The following is an 18,449-nucleotide window of genomic DNA, read 5'->3' as shown; positions in this document are numbered from 1 at the left end:
GGAAGGGAGGACACTGCGCGGGCTGGCACCCGCCTGGCGCCCTTGGTCGTCATGGCTTGCGTCACGGGCACCTCGTGAGGTTCCCCGCCTTGATCTCTCCGCCTCCTTGTGAGCCAGCTTGACGAGGACGTGCCTGAGGAAGCTCCGTGTCGTCCGTCCCGCGAGGCTTGGCCCCTCGCGAGGGTCTGGGGTTTGTGTTGGTGAAGATGGGCCGCGCTGGGCCCCCTTTTGAGCCACGCCGCAGGCCGCAGGCAGGCAAGTCTGGGGACCCCCATTCCCAGAACGCCGACAGTAGCCCCCGGGCCCAAGGCGCACCCGGACTTGGCCGTGCGAGGAGGCGGAAGGGCAAGAGCGAAGCGCCGCGGGCCCTAACAGCGTGCGGCCTTGGGTGCCGCGTGGTGGTTGATTGGACGTGGGCGCCTCCACTTCCCCATGGCGCCTCGGCAACTGCACGGATTGGACAAGTCCCTGCATGCAAAGCGGGTCATAATTACCTGAGATCGTGGGGGGCGTTGGTTAGCCCTCGCTAGCTATAAGTACGGACCGGCGCGCGCCCTTCCAGTTTATCCCCCCTTGCTTCTCCTTTTTCTTCATGGCCTCGTCGAGGAGGTTCTCGGCCGCAGAGAAGGGGAAGGCTCGCCAGGTTGAGCCCGCCTCTCCCCCGCCCAAGCGCGGCCGAGGGCGCCCTCGCAAACATCCTGTGGCCACCATGGTAGCTCCCCGCGGCCATGGAGGCGATCTTCAGCACAGCGACGGGTGGATTGCTATGGCCGGGGGGCGCGCTCCGGCTGCGCGTCCCCCTAGGCCGCGCTTTCGCGCTGCTGAAGTGCTGCCAGAGCTCGTCCTGTTGTCGGCGGAGCCGACTAGCACCCGGCTTCCACTTCCTCGCTTCCTCCTTGGCGAGCTCCCGGCCGGCGCCCTGGGCGGCCTCTGGCTCCAGGCCGACGGCTACTGCAGCCGGGCCTCATGGGTCTCATTGGAGGTCTCCGCGGCCAGGAGCCTGTCCCTGGCCCGCGGTTGGCAGACGTTTGCCCGCGCGCGTGGCCTGAGCCGTCGGTGCACCCTAAACTTCAAGTTCGACAATGATGCCATCCTCTACGTGAGGGTGTTTGGGGAAGACGGTCGCCGCGCAGGGTGTTGCCCTGAGGGTGACGACCGCGGCTGGGAACCCAGCTCCAGCGATGATGGAGAGGGCAGCGCTCGCGCGGCTGGCGGCGCTCAGGGTTCCTCAAGCTTCTCCGGCTCTTCTTCAGGCGGCGACTCTTCTAGCGGCGGCCGCGGTCAGCCTCCACGCCGTCATTTCTGCTTGGGAGGTGGTAATGTGTCCACCCGCCGTTGCGCCCTGGGGAAGCGCGAGAGGGAGTCCGCCTGAGCTCCGGAGGCAGCTCGGGCCTTCCCTGCGGGCCGGTGTGAGGCGAGCTACACCAGATTTGTTCTTTGTTTTCCTTTTTCCTGCATAACAAAGACAGTAGTGTGGAGCCCCGCGGGGGCGTGTTTGGGTTATTGCTGTTAATCATCGTTTTGCTTTCGTTATCATACCTTCCGGCTACGTGCCCGCGCGTGGATAGTTCCCGGCCGCGGCCGTGGGGGGTGACCGACCCAGGCCCTTTGTTTGTGTCGCGGTGCCCGTGGGGCACGGACTGGAGGGGTGCTCCTGTAATGGGCCCAGGTCACGAACCCTTTGAATGACTAGGATAGGAACACTCGCGAGGGCGCTCGTCTGCCCCCCCTCGCGAGGCCTTGCACAAGAGAAATCGAGGCAGGAGAGTGAAAAGTCGAAGAACCACAAGCCAAAGATGGCAACAACTTCAATAAAACTTCGAATGAGAAGGAACAAGCCATCTGCGGAAAGCAAATGAAAAGCCGCGTCCGGCACCTAATCTAGTCTTCGACGTCTTCTCACCAGCGCGGAGCTATGTGCTGCCACTGGGCGTGGGAGGGAGCCCCAGGGCCTAAGACCGGCGCTCCTGAGAATTCGGGGCGTGTACAGCCCCAACTCATTATTACGTCAGAGTGTCACGGGCGGCGAGCTTCACAGGCGTTGGCCTTCCTCACAGGCTCCGGGCCTTTTCCAAAACGTGATGGCTTCACAGGCATTCGCCTTCTTCATAGGCTCTGGGCCTTTTCCAAAACACGATAGCTTCACAAGCATTCGCCTTCTTCACAGGCTCTGGGCCTTTTCCAAAACGCAATAGCTTCACAGGCATTCGCCTTCTTCACAGGCTCTGGGCCTTTTCCAAGACGCGATAGCTTCACAGGCATTCGCCTTCTTCACAGGCTCTGGGCCTTTTCCAAAACGCGATAGATTCACAGGCATTCGCCTTCTTCACAGGCTCTGGGCCTTTTTAGGGGTAGAACCTCTGGAGGTGCTGGATGTTCCATGCGTTCTGGACTGGCACCCTCTCCTGAGTCTCCAAGCGCGCGGAGCCGGGCCTGGAAACATGAACAACTTTGAACGGGCAATCCCACATGGGAGAGAGCTTGTGCAGCCCCTCCATGGAGAGAACCCACCTGAGCACGAGGTCTCCTACCTCGAGAGTTCTGGGGCGGATGTTGTGGCAGTGATATCGCCACAGTGCTTGTTGGTACCTCGCCGCTCTTAGTGCGGCTTCTCGGCGACGTTCCTCCCCCAGCACGAGGTCCATCCCCCGCATGGCATCCTGCTGCGCCTCGTCGAACGCCAGGACCCGCAGGGAGCGATGTCTGACCTCATGAGGGAGGACCGATTCGGCTCCGTAGACCAGGAAGAATGGGGTCTCTCCAGTCGGCTTGGTCACGGTTGTGCGGATGGACCACAACACGGACTGAAGCTCGTCGTACCAACCTCTGCCGCAGCCTCCAGCTTCTTCTTGAACGTCCTGGTCTTGAGGCCCCTCAGGACCTCCGCGTTGGCTCGCTCGGCCTGGCCGTTGCTTATCTGCGTAGCATATCTGCGTTCCAAGGTTAGCACAGTATGTTTTGAAGAGGTTACTGGTGAACTGCGAACCGTTGTCCATGATGATGCGATTCGGCACCCCGAACCGGCTCACGATGCCCTTGATGAACTTGACTGCGGAACCCGGGGAATGGCGCGGACAGCCTCCACTTCATCCCACTTGGTGAACTTGTCCACGGCGACGTAGAGGTAGCGGTAGCCCCCGGGCGCCTGAGGAAACGAGCCTAAGATGTCCAGCACTCAGACTGCGAATGGCCACGAAAGGGGGATAGTCTGCAAGCCTCCTGCAGGCTGATGGATCTGCTTGGCGTGGAACTGGCAGGCCTCACAAGCTTTCACTAGTTCGACGGCGTCATTGAGCGCGGTGGGCCAATAAAACCCACTGCGGAACGCCCTGCCGACGAGGGTCCGTGATGATGAATGATGTCCGCAGTCTCCATCGTGTATATCTTCTAGCAGTTCCTTCCCTTGCTCCCTGGAGATGCAGCGCAGGGATACATCGTTTGGCCACTTCCGGGAGAGCTCTCCATCCTTGATGCAGTATGCCGTGGCCTGGCGTGCCACTCGCCCCGCTTCCTCCTCCTTCTCCGGCAGGGTCCCTTGCGTTAGGTAACTCTGGAGTTCCGCGATCCAACATCCCTCCTGAGGTTCCATCGTCAGGAGCAGGCGTGCTCCTGAGGCTGAGCCACAGGCCGGAGCCCCTGAGGCAGGTGGCTGGGGGAGCTCCTCCCGGGGCTGAGCCGTGTTTGATAATGACGGCAGGGCTGAGGGCTTGAAGAGCCACTCCTCGAAAACGCCAGGCTCCTGAGGTAACTGCCTGGACGCCCGTTTGGCGATGTTGTCGGCCTCCTGATTGGTGCCACGGGGCACATGCTGCAACTCCAACCCCCAGAACTGCTTCTCCATCCTGCGGACCTCCGCTAGGTAGGCTTCCATGTGCTCATCCTTCGGCTCGTACACCTTGTTGGAGAAATTGACAAGGAGCTGCGAATCGCCCTTGATGGTGAGGCGTTTCACCCCCAGGGCAGCCACGGCCTTCAAGCCCACTATTAAACCTTCATACTCCACTATGTTGTTGGAGACCTTTTCACCTTGCTGGAAACAGAGCTGCATGGAGTAATAGAGCTTGTCCTGAGTGGGCGATATAAGCACCGCCCCAGCCCCCGTGCCATGCCTGGAGAACGCCCCATCAAAGTACATGACCCAGCCTTCTGGCGCCTCGCTTCCCGGGGACAGGGACCGATCCTCGTCGGCCTTGAGGCCTGGCACCTCCATCCATTTTGCCATAAAATCCGCCAACGCTGCCCACTTGATGACTCTGGTCGTGCTGAATTCGAGCTGAAACACTTGCAGTTCTATGTTCCACTCAGCGACCCTTCCAGCTGAATTAGGGCTCCTGAGCACTCTCTCCAGGGGGTATGACGAGACGACCTTGATGGGGTGACCCTGAAAATAGTGCCGCAGCTTGCGCGAGGCCACCAGTAGCGCGAGGAGGAGTTTCTGAGGCATGGGGTACCGTGCCCTTGCATCCCGCAACACCGTGCTGATGAAGTACACTAGGTGCTCAACAAGGTGGAGTGCGTTAGTGCTGGTGGCTCCCTTCGGAGACCATGGCGCCTCTTGAGGCAATGAGGCCTCCTGAGACTGGCCATCTGGGAGAGGGGCCTCTTCCGTCTCCGGTGCGCCCTCTGCGGCGGCTGATCCTCCTCAGCCGCTGTGGCAGTTTCTATGGGCCTTCCTTGTCCCTGTTCTGCCTTGTCCCGGGTTGCTGCCGCGGTTTTGATTCGGCGCTCCTCTCTGACTGCCACCAAGGCTGCGCTGGCAGAGTAGGGAGTGGCGGCGAGGTAAAGCACCAGGGGCTCTTGAGGGCGCGGAGCCACCATGACTGGTGGGCTGGTCAGGTATCTCTTGAGATCCTGGAACGCCTTGTCAGCCTCTTCAGTCCACTCGAAGGGCCCCTTTTTCTTCATCAACTGGAAGAAGGGCAGCGCTCGTGTCCCCAACTTGGAGATGAAGCGCCCTAGCGCGGTCACGCGCCCCGTGAGCTTCTGCATTTCTCTGAGGGTCTTTGGCGGGCTCATGTCTTCCACCGCCTTGACCTTCTCTGGGTTAGCCTCGATGCCTTGGTGGGACACGAGGAAACCCAAGAGCTTTCCCGAGGGGACTTCGAACAGACACTTCTCTAGGTTGAGCCGTAGGTTCACTGCGTTGAGGCTCGCGAAGGTTACCTTTAGGTCTTGTATAAAGGTCCTGGCCTCCCGAGACTTTACCACAATGTCATCGATGTAAGCTTGAACATTCTTCCCGAGCTGCGGGCCCAAGGTGATGTGCATCAGCTACTGAAAGGTCGCCGCTGCATTACGCAGCCCGAATGGCATGCATGTGTAGCAGTACACCCCACACGGGGTTAGGAAGGCTGTCTTCTCGACGTCTTCTAGCGCCATCTTGATCTGGTGATACCCAGAGAAGGCATCCAAGAAGCATAACAGGTTGCATTCCGAAGTGGAATCGACGATCTGGTCGATGCGGGGGAGCGGGAACAGATCTTGCGGGCATGCTTTGTTGAGGTTGGTGAAGTCGACACACATGCGCTCCTTCCCTCCCTTCTTTGGCACAACGACAGGGTTGGCTAACCAATCCGTGTATTGGACCTCGCGAATGACCCCAGCGGCTTCTAATTTGCGGGTCTCTTGGACGATGAAGGCCTGCTTTTCTGTGGACTGCCGACTGGCCTTCTACTTCACAGGGCGCACATTGGGGCACACGTTGAGGTGATGCTCGATTACACTCCTAGGGATCCCTGCCAACTGGTCAGGCTCCCAAGCGAATACCTTCTTGTTTGCGCGCAGGAACCCGACCAGGGCCTCCTCCTGCTAGGGTTTGAGGTGGGCGCCTATGGTGAAAGTGGCGTTGGTGGACCCGTCCTCATCGACGGGTATCTCCTTGGTTTCTGCCTTGTCTTGGGTGAACAACTATTTCTTCTTGGCAGGTGCAGCCCCTTAGGCTCGGGGGTCTCCAAGTCGGCGGGCTGTGCCGGCGCCGCCGTCTTGAAGGCGAGCTTGAGCACGCGCAACGCGTCCCCAGTGTCCCCGTGCACAGTGAGGACACCGCTGCTCCCGGGCATCTTCATGAGGTTGTACGCCGGGTGCGTCGCGGCCATGAACTGGGCCAGCGCTGGGTAGCCGAGGATGGCATTGTAGGGGAGGCCGATGGGGGCGATGTCGAAGTCGACCAGCTCCGTGCGGAAGTTGTCGTAGGTGCCAAAGGTTACTGGGAGCCGGATCTGTCCCAAGGAGCTGGACGACTCGCCCCCAACGCCTTAGAAGGGCCGGCTGGGTTGCACCCGTTCCAGGGGTATGCAGAGGAGGTTGAAGGCCTCGACCGAGAGCATGCTGAGGCCCGCGCCGCCATCAATGAGGGTTCTGGTGACGGCCACCTGGCAGACAGTGGGGGTGCACAGCATGGGGAGCGCACCCGAGCAGGCCAAGTTGGAGGGGTGGTCCTCTGAGCTGAAGGTCAGGCCGGTCTCGGGCGTCGCCCGGTCCAGGGGAGCCCCCTGCCGCGTGGAAGCGGCGCTGACCCGGCGGATGAACGGCTTGACATGGTGACTTGTAGGCGGCGCCTGTGAGCCGCCCAAGAGGGCCGCGACGACCGGGGGTGTTGGCGCAGCGCGATGGGTGGGGAAGAGGTTGCGGGGCTCTTCCCAAGAAGCCACGGAGGCTGCCGGCGGGTGGAGCGGCCATGTGCGCGGGGCGCCGGTGAGGGCCATGGGGAGCCAGTTGGCCACGACCCCATCGTCACCTCCGGCTTCGAGGAGGGCCTCCTCGCTCGCGAGCAAGAAGGCCAGTGGATCTATCGTGCCGCCGTAGCGCGGTGGCGTCGTTGGCTTGAGCTTGTCCGGCCACCGTTCCCGTTGCAGGGCTGGGGCCAGGGCTCGGAGCCCCCTGGCCCCCGCGCTGGCACCGGCGGCCGGAGCGGGCGACGCGCTACCCATCGCGAGGCGGGCCGTGGCGGTGGCGGAAGAGAGAACTCCGGTGCACCCCTACCTAGCGCGCCAAATGTCGGATTTCGGGTTCCGGCAGACCCTTAAGGTTCGAACACTGGGGTGCGCGCGGAGATTTCGCCTCCTACCTACCTGCACCCCTCTGCCTCGCTAAGATCTAAACTGTGGAAAGAACAACACAAGAGACATAGGGTTTATACTGGTTCGGGCCACCATTGTGGTGTAATACCCTACTCCAGTGTGTGGTATGGTGGATTGCCTCTTGGGCTGATGATGACGAACAATACAAGGAAGAACAGCCTGGCGAGGGTCTGTTCTTGGCTGGGGCGATGAACTGCGGGGAGGAGTTCAGTCACACTTCTCTCTCTCTGATCCTTTCTTTTTCTCTCCTCCAAACCCCCTTGCTCTGTGGGTGGCTGGTCCTACTTATAGAGGCCCTGGTCCTCTTCCCAAATGTCGAGCGGGAAGGGAGCCAACAATGGCGGGCTAATTTGAAGGGGGACAGCTAGTATCAGCTATCCTGACAAAAGTAGTCTTCGCCTGCGCAAAGCTCTGGTGATGACGCCGCCTTGGGCTCCACGGTGACCTCTGTCTCGTAGTCCTCCTGGTCTTGGTCTCGTTGCACCGAAATGGCAACCTTTGCCTGAAGCCTCGGTACTCCGCGGCTGCGCTTGCCCCTCCTTTGCACCAAAGAGGAAGGGAGGACACTGCGCGGGCTGGCACCCGCCAGGCGCCCTTGGTCGTCATGGCTTGCGTCACGGGCACCTCGTGAGGTTCCCCGCCTTGATCTCTCCGCCTCCTCGTGATCCAGCCTGACGAGGCCGTGCCTGAGGAAGCTCCGCGTCGTCCGCCCCGCGAGGCTTGGCCCCTCGCGAGGGTCTTAGGTTTGTGTTGGTGAAGATGGGCCGCGCTGGGCCCCCTTTTGAGCCACGTCGTAGGCCGCAGGCAGGCAAGTCTGGGGACCCCCGTTCCTAGAACGCCGACACCGTATATGGCCCCTGGTAGTTGCGGCCACTAGCAAACCAGGGAAAAAGAAGACTAGGAAATAAATAAGGCCGAAACTAATGCTAGGCTATTAAGGCGATTGCACAGATTACATCCACTCGGCATCAAAGATCGCCACCAGTGCAAATATAGGGAACACCCTACACTATACAAAAATGGCTTGCTGTTTTCTTCAGGCGGTGGCTGCACATTAAGAATAAATTTTGTATCGCACCAAAACAAATTACAACTATATAACAAAAGGAAGGTTGGCATAAAACTTAACAGGCTAGCAGATAAATGCACCACCAGAAGTTCAGAAGCTCAGTTCATTTGACCTGACTGTTACGTTTTCATGCTGTATTGTCTGATGGAGCACCATAACCCTCGCCTTCATTTCCCCTAGGCTCCTGAACAACATAGCAAATGTCTGATAGTCTGGATTCAAAACCATGCATATCTTGACGACATTGAGCAATGTTTCTCCTTGTTTCAGAAAGGGTCTCTGTTAGGGAATGGACTTGTGTCTGGAGCGCAGATACAACATTGCTTTGAGCTTGCATATCTTGATCATGAGGCAGTTTGGACGATATTGCCTTAACAACCAAAACAGTATTACGCAGGAACGTGCTTTTGGCACTGTTAGTGGACAGGTACTGACCCACTGCAGGAAGAGCTGACATTGCGGTTATAGTTGCCTCGCCACCTTCAAAAGGTGGCGGATCCACCATTTTTTCCATAGCTCGCTGAAAAGTTGAGGTTTTACATTAGTAGTACCAGAACAGAAGATATTAAGGAGGCAGCAAAACCAAACAAAATAGCTTTGGTCTATATATAGAACTTATTCTGGTGAACCCATGTAAAATATTAGTTGTATTTTATTGCAAAGTACATAATAAAACCAGGTTCCAAACATATGACCATGTACCACCGCTAATGTATTGTCTATTTCTTCACATTGTATTGAGGACTAAGGATAAAGAGACGAAGTTTATAATACGGTAAGCATAGTATGACATCATTCATATCACAAAACAACTGAGAACAGACAAATAGGCAATTGTACCGTTTTGTGGGCAAGTCCAGCACGGAACTAGATTACGGGTCAAGATCAAAGGAACATCACTCATCTCTTTAGTGCAATGATACGCTAAGACAATTGTGTATAAAATTGAAAAGAGTAATAGACATTGGCTGCAAACCATGTAGTTCAAGGCACAAGTCAGAGTAAGTAGTAGTTAAAAGGCATGAGGATTAAGGACTTACAACAACGGCTTTGACTGGTGTAGTCATGCCCTTCTTCTTGCTGGTGTGACAGTCCTTGAAGATTTCCACAACATTTGGTTTAGGTACTTTTTGGTCCTTGCGGGCTTTCCTCTGCATTTGGAACAACTCAATATAGATCTGATAATATGGTACAACGAAAAGAGTGAAACAGCAGCTAATTACAAGAGCCTCGCAGTGTGCAATATAGCTACGAGATCCTGTCGTTTGTTGGAATTTCACTTTCGTACGGTTGGCCTTGTTCTTTGAACAGTTCACCTACAAGAAGATAGATTTGTGTGGCACATGTGTAAATAGGACTTCAACATGTGATCTGATGAAATATATATAATGTACCTGATACTTCGGATCGGAACAGTGTTTAACGAGGCCTTTCCAGTCTTCATCAGATATATTTTCCACTGGAGATGTGTCACACCCTGATTTTCATGCCACAACACTTAAGCTAACAATCATGATAAAATGTGGTTTGACAAAAACTTTTGAGTGTTTTGGACCTTGCCTTGATTGGATTTTTGTCTGTTGTTTGCAAGTGCTCTAAAAATCAAATAAATCCTCCAACTCCTATACTTCATCTCCTTGCTCCAAACTCTTGAACCAATGATCATGCCATGTGTATAGAGCAATATAGTATTTTCTTACAAAAATAATTTGGCCAAAAAGTATTTTCAAAAATTAGTTTTCCAAAAACCCCTGAATTAAGATTTGTACTGCAAGTACTTAATTCAGGGCAGTAAAAATCTTTCCAAAAATATATTTGAATCCTATTAGATATAGGACTCCCATAAACCACAAAAATATAATTTTAAAAGTTATTTACTATTTCATTTAAAACCTTTTTCTTAAGGCCAGAAATGGTCTTTAATAGGGAAAAATTATTTTATTGTTTCAAAAATATTTGAGAAAATTTAGGGAAACTCAATGGACATATATTGTCCATATATAAGAGTTTCAACACATGGTCATGTTCAAAATATTGGTCAAATCCCTCAAAAACCATTTCTGCCCATTTCAAGGATTTGAAATATTTCTACAGGAAATATTCCCGAGCAATTCAAAGAAAATTCTAGCATGTCACAGATGACATGTTTGATGATCTTGCCAAGTATCATGTCATGGAGAATAGTATAACCCCATGAAATCTCCTCAAAACCATTTTTGTCCATTTTGAAGTTTGAGCAACTTTACATTGCCAAACATGTCCAAATGTTCTCAAACCTTGTGAACATGCTCAAATGGTCTAGTTATTCATCTAGACCAAATGGCACAGGTTGGAGAGAATGTTATCTTGCTCAAAGTGCCCCAAAACCCTTCCTGTTCAAAACCAAATTTGAACAACTCTACATTGGCAACTTTCTCCTTTTGATCTCAACTTTTGTGGACATGTTCATAACCTCAAATGATGACACTACACCAAGTGGTGCATCAAGGAGAATACATTTGCAGGTAAAGCCATTTCTGTTGATTTCTAGGGTTTACCAAAGTTACATTGTGAACTTTGCCCAAATACGCTCAAAATGGGTGTAAGGCCCTAATTATATGTGCAATTTCACCCTGTGGAGTCTCCTGCCAAATGGAGTTCATTTGCTTAACCAAACAAGCATCAAACACCTTCTGCCATTTTACTAGAACCCCTGTTTTGACCTCTTCCACTCTTCTCCATGGCCTCCACTTTTTACCACAGCCCCTCCTAGACCTCTTCTACCTCCAGTAGCAATGGCTGCATCTCAGATCAATAATTGAGGGGTGAAACCACCTCTTTTACCCCTCTGGACAGCCCTTGCACCCCTCTTCCTCACCTCCCTCCTCACTCCAGTGGCCACCCAAGGCATCCAAGGCTTTCCCCATATTATTTACTCCTCCCTAGAGCTACCAGACATGCTTAGCCGTGCCCACTTTGCCAAAAAATGGCATGCCGGCCATTTGCACGCTCTGGAGCGCGCTATAGTGCGCTCCCGCACTGTAGCCACCCCCTGCCAAGCACCTCCGGCCACCTCGGGCCTACCTAGCGCGCCCGACGAGACGCCTCGACATCCGAGACATGGCAGTTGGTCGGCCCCCTCCTCCCTCTCTCTCTCCTGCCCCTGCTCGCACACGCACCGGCCGCCTGAGAGCTCCAGTGAGCGAGCTCACACGGGCGACGTCTCTGACCCCTCCCCGCTCCCCCTCTTCCTTCCCCTAGCACTGGACCAGCCTCACAAACACCCCAGACACGGCGCCAGCTCCTCCCGAGCCCTGTGGCGATGCACAGAAGCCCGCCGGCGCATGGGTCCATGGCACCTCGTCGTTCGCCTATTTAAGGGCCTCCCCGAGCCTCTCCCCCACCACCACTCGCTCCTAACCCCTCCAAATCGGCCCCCTGTGCCATCCACTCTCCTCCAGGACCACCCGAGCTCGAGATCGAGCTCGAGCTCCGCCGCTTCGGCTCGCCGGAGTTCGCGAGGTATAGGCCTCCCCCGTTCCTCCTCTGCCTCGATCTGGAACCCCTGCAGCCCTCTGATCCTTTCCCCCTTCTTTCCCCTCTCTGTAGTTGCCGGAAACGGCCGGAGTCACCGCCTCCCGAAGCTCCTTGTCGACGGCGGACCAGGCACCCCCGCCGGCCAAGTCCACCACCCACTGACGTGCGGTAGTCTCCTGAAGCCATCCCCGCACTCGCCGGAGCTCGCCGTGGCCTGCATCATCGCCGGTGAGCACCGCGACCCCCCTGTCCACGGGTTAGTGATGACAGGTGGGCCCTGCCTGTCATCCTCACCTCTCTCTTGCCCCCTCTCTCTCCCACTGGCAGCTGGGCCCCGCCCGTCAGGTTCAAACCTGGCGCGCGCGCGCGCCGGCTCGGCTGGGCCGCGTCGCTGGCTGGGCCGCTGCCTTGCGGTTGTTCTGGCCCAGCAGGCACAGAGCCCTTTTCCCTTTTCTTTTCTGAACAATTTGTAAAATCCATACACAGTTCAAATTAACTCCAAATTGGATGATTCAAATTTCTAGTAGTTCCTAAAATCATGCCCTATCACATGGTGCTTTTTGCACATTTTTCTAGCACATTTCCCTTCACACATATTAAATAAATCCTATTTTCTTATTTCTATGCTGAACTTTAGAAAATCACAGAGAGCCCATTTTTGATCCAAATTCCATGATTCAAAATCCTAGATGTTTCTAAGTTCATAACTTAGTTTATGAACATTTTTATTAATACTTTCTGCACCACATAAAATAATGAGCCATTTCTTCATATTTGTCAACTTTGCAAATTCATAGGAAATTAATTTGAACTCCAAATCCAGTGAAACCAATTCCTAGATGCTTCTAAAATCAGCCTTTGATAAATGGGTGCCTTTGCTCATTTTTCAAAAATATATTTCTTACACTTCTTGCAAATCCATAACCCCCTTGATTCCATCATATCCAAATGTTTAGAAATATCCACTGACCCAATTCCAATGGAACCACTCTGGTTAATTTTCGTATAACCAGAGATGTCCTAGAAAATTCAAATCAATATTTTTGGAGCACTTTTATTTCTGCCTTGTTGTGTTGCTTATTATGGTTGCTTTCAACGATAGTTGACGAAATAGACGAAATGCTCGGAGTTGGACCAGAGGTATTTTAAGATCTCAAGACTCTGATGAACCAGGCAAGCAGTGCTTTGACCATGTCTATGAAACCCCTTTTATGCATGTCATATAGCACTTTTATTGCTTGCATCGAAGTCATGATAAAACGCTGGCCACTTGAGGTGGTGCCTCCGTTGCTTTTCTCGTTGACACTTGCATGATGCATGACCCTACCTTTCTATGAGGGTTATGCCGGTGGAATTAGATAGGATGCTAAAGTAGTTGCTACGCAAAGTGGATCAGGATTATGCATGGAAAGAAACAAGTGTGGTTTGACATACTTGCGAACAACCCCAGTGGGTGCCACTAATGCCACTGGGAGATGATGATGAACTAGGTCACTACTTGGTGGAGAGGTAGTGTACCGAGGCTCGATAAAAGTGTTGTTTACAGAGACGGATTAGATTTAAGATTTGTCGACTGTCCCAACCTTACATGCGCAACCACTCTACCCTTGTATGGGAAAGGGCATTACTGATTACCTAGGCTAATACTAGCTTGGAGCCCGCATTACTAGTGATGGGAGAGTTGTTGGTGCGCTCTCTCGGGACGGGGTCATGCCAGGTAGGGCGGCCATGACTGTTTTCACAGGGCACCGGATACACCGTTGTGTCCCCTCTCGGATGTTACGATCTCGAGTATGTCTTGTATGATGTACATCGTGAGGATACGGAACAACGAGTGGACTCCTTGTTAGTGTCGTCTAGGGAAAGATAGTGATCGGGTGCTTACCCCGGGTACTTGAGGTACCGCGGTTCGTGGATGACACGGAAGTTCCCCGGATCTTGTGGGTAAAGTGTGCAACCTCTGCAGAGTGTAAAACTATTCGAATAGCCGTGTCCACGGTCAAGGACAGTTGGGTGGTGCTGCTTAGACTACGTCCATATGTTTTTGACAAACAACACAGTTTGGTTGACATGATTCGTGAGGAAGTCACGATGAGCTTGAGTATGAGTTGTTCACAACTCTATCCCGATGTTGATGTTTGTAACCTCCTGATACTTGTTTCACACGCATTCATATCCTTGATAATGTTGATCATACTTGCATGAGAAAAACTAGTTTTCCGCAAAAATGCCAAATTAGCAGTAGTGTCTTGCATAATTATTCTGTTATCACCCTTGGGTTCCTTGCGAGTACATTCAAAGTACTCATTGGCTTGCCACTGGTTATTTTATTGGCCAGGCATGAAAGAACATAATATGAAGAAGAGTACCTCAGTGACGAACATGTGAGCTAGGACTCTTCCCAGTCAGAATGCCTGTAGGGTTAAGGCAGATGGCATGGGTCCAAGTTATCGACGAAGATTTCCGCTGCGATGTTATACTCAAGACTTGACCATAATGGTCCTACTTGTGTAATACGGTATGTATGGATGTAAGACTCTTGTTATTCAGCTTCTGTGTGTTCAGTGAGCATTGATCTCTGGGATCACTGTACACGTGCATTCGGTGATCACGACATATGAGTCGGGGTCCCCACAGAGCTGGTATCAGAGCCATCTTGACTGTAGGGAGCCTTAGTTAGCATGGTCGTTAGTTAGGGTAAAACTATTTAGAAAACTACTACTAGTTTTCAAAACTATCTATACTTCTCTTCCCTTCTCAGTTTTTCGAAAACTAAGGTATACTTTCCTTATTGATCTCTTCCCCTTCAAAACCTTTGGTCGCTAGAACCCTTATGCCTCTAACCACTGGATTCCTTGTAATCCTCGTGGATAATCTAGAAGGAAGATGTCTTGCCAAACACTCACCCACCTCTTCTGAACACAAGATTGGCAACACCACAGCAAGGCGATGCCAACAGAAGATACGCCTTTGAAGAATGAGGACATGAAGACCCAGAGGATGGTGACACCTTTGAATTTTCCCAGGATGATGCAACGTTAGCCTATAATGATCATGGCATAGGATATGCAAGATCATGATATACATCGCTAATAGAGTAACCCTGTCACTACCGTTGTTGTATCGGCAACCACCGGTGGATGAGAACCTCGCCATTTGGTCCGCCTCACTATAGTGAGCAGGAAAACGGTTCTCTTTATCCCCCGCTCTTGGTGTCGATGTTGTCATCAACGTAACCGACATGTTGGATCTCTACTATGCCTTGTTAATGTCATTGCATAAAGGATTACCTACCTGGTACCATCGACACCCTAGAAGACAAAACAGGATCATCATGAATAAGAAGACAACAGAAGACCGAGTCAATGCCTGCTACGAGGAGCCACCTTCACCCCATCACTTCAACAGGCAAGAAGTTGTTGAAGAATCTTCAGGCTCAACCTGGATCGTTTCATCGAACAACTACAAGGGACGTAGCAACACCTAAGGAAAACTCAGAAGACTGCATGAAGCTCAAGGCATGATTACTGAGTCCGAGAACCCCTAGGGTAGGATGAGTCATGTACCCCCTATGCGCAGTCGAGTCCGTATGATGGTTCGAATAGAACCATGATTGTGTGTTGCTTGTTTTTATTTGTTTGTGTTTTGATATAGGTCGCACTTTTGCCCTAGGCAACAAGTACGCAACTATATCACATTCCTTGTTTTCCTTTGTTTGGCCCTTTTGGCACCCGTTTGGTTGCACTTGCACTATAGAACCCCCCCTTTAGGCATCACCCTTTATGCTACTTATCCCTCTCATCTCTGTCCTCAACTGAAGACCAGCAAGACAAGATGCACCAAGGAGTCTACTTCGGCGACCAACTAGCACTGAAGAACTTTTCTACAGCCTCCTCGACCAAGTAAAACCCCGTGGAGTCATGTTTAACCCCCAGACTAGAAACCCATTCTTAGACCCTTCGAGACTTCACAAGATACCCCAGCTCGAGTCCTTAACCATGTGCTTAACCCATAGAATTGCAAGAGAACCAGTTAAGCCTCTGTAAACCTTGCACAGCACTGGGTTCATAATGGAACTAGTGGACATAGTGAACGAGCACATTGTCATCCTAATATAGCACAAGAGTTGATGCTTTCGGTGGTACAAGGTTATTTGTTGGAAGGACTAGATAGAACAACCGGCATCTCCGGAACCGTGCTGAAGGATAAGGCGACAAACGTTCGCTCACAGACTAGATCCTTGAAACCCTTACGCCTTACCAAGCCACAACATGGTCGGATCCTGACCTTGGGCTTTGGCTCTAGATCGATAAGACCTTGGACCATACTCAACCGTGACCACCACCAATACCCCCAGCCTACTTTATGTACCCCGTGAACAAAGTTTTCATGGAGTACTTATACAAGATAGTTGTCATCCTTATTTTGGTAACATACTTGTCTACCCGAAGACGGAAGAAGAATCACTAAGCTGGTGAAGAAACATTTGAAGACTGCCATGCCAAGGAGGAAGAACTATACCAACCACCATCGCCAAGAAATAAACGTCCGCGTTAAAGACCAGGTGTATCTGCAAGCCACTTCTCTCAAAGGAACCAAGCATTTCCATGACAAGGAAGCCCACACCAAGATTCATCGGCCCTCTCCGAGATCACTGCGAGACGAAAAGTAGACGGCTACCAGCTAGAGTTACCACTTGAGTTACCCACTGTGCATAATATTTCCACATGACACAACTCCGGAAACGTTTCCAACTTCCTAACTAGCCCAGTCTCTACAAGGACATCGACCACGAGCCATCGACCTCCAGCCCAATATGACCTACGCGAGAGATCCCAATTGCAATCTGGATCAAGCAGGACGACAAACACGAAGCCATGCCATCGAGTACTTCAAGGTTCAATGGAGCACCAAACGGAAGCAGAAGCAGTATGAGGACGTGAAGACTACCCCAAATCCAAGTTCCCGTATTCCTTTCCGCGCCTAGTCTGGGAATCTCGGGGACGAGATTCTTGTAAGGGGGGTAGGTCTGTCACACCCTGATTTTCATGCCACAACACTTAAGCTAACAATCATGATAAAATGTGGTTTGACAAAAAAATTTGAGTGTTTTGGACCTTGCCTTGATTGGATTTTTGTCTGTTGTTTGCAAGTGTTCTAAAAATCAAATAAATCCTCCAACTCCTATACTTCATCTCCTTGCTCCAAACTCTTGAACCAATGATCATGCCATGTGTATAGAGCAATATAGTATTTTCTTACAAAAATAATTTGGCCAAAAAGTATTTTCAAAAATTAGTTTTCCAAAAACCCCTGAATTAAGATTTGTACTGCAAGTACTTAATTCAGGGCAGTAAAAATCTTTCCAAAAATATATTTGAATCCTATTAGATATAGGACTCCCATAAACCACAAAAATATAATTTTAAAAGTTATTTTACTATTTTATTTAAAACCTTTTTCTTAAGGCCAGAAATGGTCTTTAATAGGGAAAAAATTATTTTATTGTTTCAAAAATATTTGAGAAAATTTAGAGAAACTCAATGGACATATATTGTCCATATATAAGAGTTTCAACACATGGTCATGTTCAAAATATTGGTCAAATCCCTCAAAAACAATTTCTGCCCATTTCAAGGATTTGAAATATTTCTATAGGAAATATTCCCCAGCAATTCCAAGAAAATTCTAGCATGTCACAGATGACATGTTTGATGATCTTGCCAAGTATCATGTCATGGAGAATAGTATAACCCCATGAAATCTCCTCAAAACCATCTTTGTCCATTTTGAAGTTTGAGCAACTTTACATTGACAAACATGTCCAAATGTTCTCAAACCTTGTGAACATGCTCAAATGGTCTAATTATTCATCTAGACCAAATGACACAGGTTGGAGAGAATGTTATCTTGCTCAAAGAGCCCCAAAACCCTTCCTGTTCAAAACCAAATTTGAACAACTCTACATTGTCAACTTTCTCCTTTTGATCTCAACTTTTGTGGACATGTTCATAACCTCAAATGATGACACTACACCAAGTGGTGCATCATGGAGAATAGATTTGCATGACTAAATCTTGGTAAAGCCATTTCTATTGATTTCTAGGGTTTACCAAAGTTACATTGTGAACTTTGCCCAAATAAGCTCAAAATGGGTGTAAGGCCCTAATTATATGTGCAATTTCACCGTGTGGAGTCTCCTGCCAAATGGAGTTCATTTGCTTAACCAAACAAGCATCAAACACCTTCTGCATTTTACTAAAACCCCTGTTTGACCTCTTCCACTCTTCTCCATGGCCTCCACTTTTTACCATAGCCCCTCCTAGACCTCTTCTACCTCCAGTAGCAATGGCTGCATCTCAGATCAATAATTGAGGGGTGAAACCACCTCTTTTACCCCTCTGGACAGCCCTTGCACCCCTCTTCCTCACCTCCCTCCTCACTCGAGTGGCCACCCAAGGCATCCAAGGCTTTCCCCATATTATTTACTCCTCCCTAGACTACCAGACATGCTTAGCCGTGCCCACTTTGCCAAAAAAATGGCATGCCGACCATTTGCACGCTCTAGAGCGCGCTACAGTGCGCTCCTGCACTGTAGCCGCCCCCTGCCAAGCACCTCCGGCCACCTCGGGCCTCCCTAGCGCGCCCGACGAGACGCCTCGGCGTCCGAGACACGGCAGCTGGTCGGCCCCCTCCTCCCTCTCTCTCTCCTGCCCCTGCTCGCACGCGCACCAGCCGCCCGAGAGCTCAAGTGAGCGAGCTCACACGCGCGACGTCTCCAACCC

This window comes from Triticum dicoccoides, chromosome 5A (assembly GCF_002162155.2).
Source record: "Triticum dicoccoides isolate Atlit2015 ecotype Zavitan chromosome 5A, WEW_v2.0, whole genome shotgun sequence".
Taxonomy (NCBI): Eukaryota; Viridiplantae; Streptophyta; class Magnoliopsida; order Poales; family Poaceae; genus Triticum; species Triticum dicoccoides.
Note: the sequence above shows the minus strand (reverse complement) of the source record.